Here is a 5,993-nt window from a genome sequence, read left to right on the forward strand (position 1 = left end):
GGCACGCGGGATCCTCCCGGACCGGGGCACGAACCCGCGTCCCCTGCATCGGCAGGCGGGCTCTCAACCACTGCGCCACCAGGGAAGCCCTGATTTTACTTTTTTAAATTAATTTTTATTGGAGTATAGTTGATTTACAATGTTGTATTCATTTCTGCTGTACAGCAAAGTGCTTCAGTTATACGTACACAGATAGCCACTCTTTTTTTAGATTCTTTCCCATATAGGTCATCACAGAGTATGGAGTAGAGTCCCCTGTGCTATACAGTAGGTCCGTATTAGTTATCTCTTTTCTATAGAGTAGTGTGTATTTGTCAGTCCCAATCTCCCAGCTTATGCCTTCCCCTCTTCCCCCTTGGTATGGAGATTTCAGCAGGGTCTCAGGTTTAATGAGATAATACAAGTTAAGTCCTCAGCAGTCAGGGGGGAAAGGGCAGCCCTCCCACGAGGCCATGCCCAGGGACTTGGCCTCATCAAACACAGTAGTTCCTGTCTCTGTCCTCACTCCCTCGGGCCTTCCCTCAGCCGTCGCTCCCTAACTCAGCCTTCCCTCACAGCTCTACTGAAGAGTTCATCCCCGCCCATATTCCCTGGCCAGCCCGCCCTATTTATTTTCTGGGTACAACAGCGTTAGGCCAGTATCTGGTCCTGGATGAATGCACGAAAAGGGAGACTGGGAGGCCTGGGGAGGAGTGCTCAGGAAGTGGGTCCACGCCGGGCCGGCTGCAGGGGCTGCATCCGTGTGCCGGGGTTTGGCAGTGGGTGCGGATAGTCCTTCCAGCCGTCCTCCCGAAGACACGAGGCTGCCTCTGAGGTCGGCCCGCTCCTCCTCCTTCCAAGCATTGGCTCCTCCTCCTACTTTTTCTCTCCCTGGGGCATAATTGAGGGAACTATTCCTAAACCGGGTTAAGTTGTTCTCCGTCAAGAGAAAATAAAGAAACCATAGCGACCAATTAGCAGCATCTCCTAAATCAGTCGAATGAGAAATAGATCTGGAGCATCCACCCGGGAGGGCAGCTGAAATCTCCAAGGCCATAACCACAGATTCTGTTTCAACGGGCTGTGAGAAGCAGAGCTGTGATTAAAGTGCCCACCTCAGCCGTGGCTGCCCTTCCAGTGCCCTCCCCTGCCCTCATCTCTTAGGGACCAGACAGAAAGACCGGACCTTTGACGTGGTCCCGCAGAGGGCCCGGCCTCCACGCCATTCTCTTGTTTCCTGTCGAGGGAGCCCCAGGAAGTAGGCGGTACTAGTCTCTCCTCTCACAGGTGAGGAAAGGGAGGCCCAGTCCCAACGGCTTGCTCGTGGCCGTGGAGCTGGTTCGTGACGGACCAGCTCAGGTTGGCCCGGTCCGCACAACTGTGCCTTGTCCATCGTGACCACATTTGAGGTTCTCAAGCCAGACACAGACGGAGACCTGAAGCACTTCCCTCGGTGGCCCGCCTTTGACGTCCTGGGTCCCTTCAGCAGCCTCTGTGACACCAGCTGGGCCACTGGGCTCCTATCCCTCTTGACCTCTAGATACTAGTTTGGTTAAATAATCCTCAATTTACCTCTCACGGACATTGTGTCACTGCGACCTGGTCAGAATTCTTTGAGGTCAGGCCCACCGGCTGCAGAGATGGGGTGTAGCTGCAAGTGGCAGAACCTGGGGTTGGGTGACTTAGCCAGCGGGTTAGGGCAACAGGTGTTCCTGGCCGTGAGCAACTCCTAAGGTTAAACATGGGTAATTACGCAAAAGAGGCGTGCTTACTCATTTGCTTTAGGATTGCGTTTCATGAATGACATCTGTTTAGTGCCCTCGGTTTACGAACTGCTCCCACATGCGTGGTAACCTCGTGTCAGGGACTGTGAGTATAAAGGGACTGTCTGGCTCCTATTCTAGGGGTTTCTTTACATCAACAGGGCCTTGAAACCGGGGAGCAAGGCTTCTGAAGTATTTAGATTGGATTTGATTTTTAATAACTCCATTTACTTATCATAAATATGACTTGTAGTAATATGAGATCCAAGACACAAATATTACTAGAGTACTATTGGGTTGGCCAAAAAGTTCATTCGGGTTTTTCCAGCCCAATACTTCTACTGCCTTCTGTTATGTTAAGTTCACATCCTGGTTAAGAGCTTGTCAGGGTTCAACTATAGCATTCCTGTTAGAGGCAGAGGGGGCCAGGACACTCACTCTCCCAATCTCCAGAACTTCAGTAAAGTTTCAAAGATAGATAGATAAATAATAAATAAATAAATAAATAAACAAAATTTCCCCCTTTCCTTAGAATTTTCTCAGTGTTCCCGCTAATCAGATACTGTTAGCTTTATTTTGCATTCATTCATTCACTGAATGTGTTTCAGGCCCTGTGCTAGGAGCACGGTTAAAAGACTGTCCTGTTCTGGGGCACTCCCAGTCCAATGGTGGTTCAGGGGCCCCGGCAGATACATAACACATAACAGACCTCTACAATGTGATAGGGAAAGTGTAAGGACAATGGAAGGCAGAAGGAGGTCTGGAAGCACAGAGTAAGGACAACTAATCCATGCTGGGCGTATCAGGGAAGTCTTCCTGGAGGAGGTGACATCTGAGTTGGACGAGAGAAGTGGAGGAAAGAAATCCAGGCAGCAGAGAGAGGCTCAGGCACGAGAGCGTTGTGTACTCAGAGAAGGGGCTGTTTGGTGAGACGGCCCTTAAGTAGCACAGTTAAGAATGGGAACGGCTGAGCTTTAACTGTCAGCCAGGAGTCTAGTATGTGAGCTGCTGGGAGATTTTAAGCAGGGAAAACATTCTCATATTACCCTTACTTCTTCCAGGTATGAACCACAGTTTTGTTTTGCTTTTTTAACATCTTTATTGGAGTATAACTGCTTTACAATGGTGTGTTAGTTTCTGCTTTATAACAACACAGTTGTTATTAAACAACTACTGGGAATTCCCTGGCCGTCCAGTGGTTAGGACACGGCGCTTTCACTGCCATGGCCCAGGTTCGATCCCTGGTCCAGGAGCTAAGATCCTGCAAGCTGCGCAGCGCAGCAAAAATAAACAAAAACAAAACCAAAAAACCTACTGATATAGTTTGATATTTAGCATTTCCTCTGAGCCAATATTAATATAATCTTTAAGAAAGCAGAGACTAAGATGTCTTTTTGTTCCACCCTATAATTCTCTAGACTTAGAAGAGGTCCTGGTCATAGTGGATGGTTAGAAAATGGGGGGAAGGCAGGGAGGGAGAGAAAGGCAGTGACAAGATCTGTTGTGCACTGGAGAAAAATAATTCTGGCAGCAAATAGAGGAGAGATGGCAGAGAGGTGTGACTTGGGGCTGGGAGGGACTGATTAGAATGCTATTGTCATAATCCAGGTGAAAAGTGCAAACTGTCTACAGGAACGGCAGAGGCGGAAGGGAGGGGACGTAGAGAGGAGAAAAGCCCAGGAGGTAAGGTCTATGTGACCTGGTGCCCGGGTGCCCGGGTGGGCGAGTAAAGAGAAGCAGAGAGTCACCTGGAGGGGTTTTGACGCCTGGGCCCAGCAATCAGTCTCAGGGAATTGGTCTGGGTGGTGTAGGAGACGAGGGTAATTCCTAAAAAGACCCAGGTGACCCTCCTGTGCAGGCAGGATGGATAAGCACTGACCGAGTGAGGGGTTTATGAGGGCTCCGAGGGTTCCGGCCTTGGAAGAGAGAACACAGGACGGAGAGCGAGTTTGGGAGAGCCAGGAGAGAGAAGCAGTTCAGAAGGTACTGAGTTGACTGAGTTTGAGGCATATGAATTAAGAGAGAAAGATGTCAGGTGGTTCTTGTTTGTTGCTTAAAGAGTGAAGGTGAGAATAAACAATTGGACATTTTGGTTGGGAGTTGCTTCTTAATTAGGATGGTTTTGTGCAATGGGGGTCAGAGAGGGCTCTTTGGAAACTGCCTGAGGAAGTCTGTGTTCTGGCTGAGCACCAGGTGGTGAGAGACGTGAACATGAGCTTGCAGAAAATCACAGAGCGAGCCGTGTAACTGGGTTTCCACCCTTGTTTTTACCTTCTGTGCTTCTAAGTTTCTTCTCTGCACAGCTGAACAATGCACCAACTTTGTTTCATAGCAAATTTCTTATGGCCTCTGGCAGCGCCGATGCAGCCTTCATATTCCATATGTTCCTTGGATAATGAGCTAAGCCTCATTATAGAGCCAAAGGAAAAAGCCCCAGTGCTTGTTAAATCTACTGGCATGGGCCGTCTGCTCCCCAGAACCTCCATCAGACGTTGCGCTAAAATCATCCAGCTCGGTAAGGCCATTTGCATCTAGGCAAATGGCCCTTGGTGACTAACAGAAATCCAACTTTATATTGATGAGGAAGGGCTTTGATAAGCAGCATTAATTTTGTCTGCACAGTGGAATGGAGCTCACCTCTACTTGCTTTTGGAGAGCCTGGTTTATGCTTCCCCCAGATAGCACTTCCCCGGGGCTCCCAGACATTGGATTCACCAGGTGTAATTAATCTCGGAGGCTCCCTGGTCCAGCTTTTTTGAACATGGCACACAATCTGCCTTATTTTTTCCCAGCCTCCCAGCTCAGAGAGAATTGTGATGATGGGGCAACCTGAATCGTAATAACGCTTCAAGTAGTCATTTGGGCTTGATGCATTTGGCCTGGTGCCCACAGACCTAACAGCTGGGAGGATTCTGTCTGGCTTTTCCTCCCCCCAGGAGTCTGGAAATGAAGGCTGTTATTTTCCATTTGGAGTCCTGAGAATTGGGTTGTTATTGCCAAAGACAAAGGAATGGGTTTCTAGAATTATCACTTAGAAGAAGAGTGCACCAGAGAGAAATTCTAGATGCTTCCAGAAATGTGGGCAGTGGGGATCTCGGCAGGGTAATCTAAATGTGAAACGTCTCTGCCAACTACTTGGGAACATCTTGCGGTGGGTGGAAGACTCCTGGACACATCTCTACCTCGCATTCAGTCCATCTGGAAAGGCAGAAGAACAACTTCGCCCTCAGGATTTTACTGCACCCTTTGGGAAAGAATCCCATAACCTTCCGGGGCTTCCGAGACACCCATTCAGTGAGGATGTGTGGTCTCAAGCTTCCAGAATAAATTCAGTTCGATTCAAACAAAATTGTTGAGGACCTACTGGTGCCAGGAGGGAAGTGGGGGGCGAAGACGAGAAAGGATGCCCTTGGTCATGCAGCCACCGACTCGCCGACAGTCCTTGATCAAGCATTGGCTTCGTACCAGGCTTTTTGTTGCCACGAGCGATGCAAAACTGAAGGAGGGGGTCCCTGCCTGCCGGGAGCGCTTCTATGTGGGCAGGTTGACCTGGGCTACCATTAGAGCCACAGAGTGACGGACACTGTCCTGGGAGCTTTGATAGAGACACTAGAAAAAATGTAAAACAGACCCAGAAGACACTGGAATTGATTCTGAGTGCGGAAACCAGAGCAGGCTGGGGAGAGGCAGAATCAGGACTTCAACAAGGCATTTGACCAATTTCTCCTCTGGGTCTGGTCACCAGAGCAAGACTTAACACGCCCACAGCATTGACCACGTTCCTGGAGTGGTTTCAAGAGCTTTACGTGTATATTCACTTTGTCCCCACAACAAGCCTTTGAAGTAGGTCCTATTATTATCCCCATTTTATGGATGAGGAAACTGAGGCACTGAGAGGTTAAATGACTTCTCCAAGATGACCGCTAATAAGTGGCAGAGTAGGATTTGGTCCCAGGCAGTCTGGCTCTAGACAACTCTGGTGCAGTTAGGTAGCTCTCTTCTGGTTAAACAACCCTACCCCAAAAGGGTATTTCTTTATGTTTTGTTTGGTTTAGTCATCGATGCTGTAAAAGCTATATGGCATTATAGAAAGTTTGGAGAAAAGAATAAAGGTTTCCCTTTGTGGCTGGCATGATGTTGGCATGAAGTGCATAGTAACCCTTCTGAATGGTGGGGATGTTTACTGGTGTTACAATAGGCAGTCACAGCCTTGCACAACAGAATAATGCCATTTCGGGGTAGACCCCCCCC

The 5,993-nt window shown here is 48.9% G+C and overlaps 1 long non-coding RNA gene across 1 annotated transcript in view; it reads right to left on the bottom strand.

Annotated features, from left to right (window-relative positions):
• LOC114487364 (uncharacterized) overlaps positions 1–5,993 on the bottom strand; it is a 74,071-nt gene that overhangs the window by 487 nt on the left and 67,591 nt on the right. The window lies entirely within an intron of this gene.

The sequence above is a fragment of the Physeter macrocephalus genome, chromosome 12, assembly GCF_002837175.3.
Source record: "Physeter macrocephalus isolate SW-GA chromosome 12, ASM283717v5, whole genome shotgun sequence".
Taxonomy (NCBI): Eukaryota; Metazoa; Chordata; class Mammalia; order Artiodactyla; family Physeteridae; genus Physeter; species Physeter macrocephalus.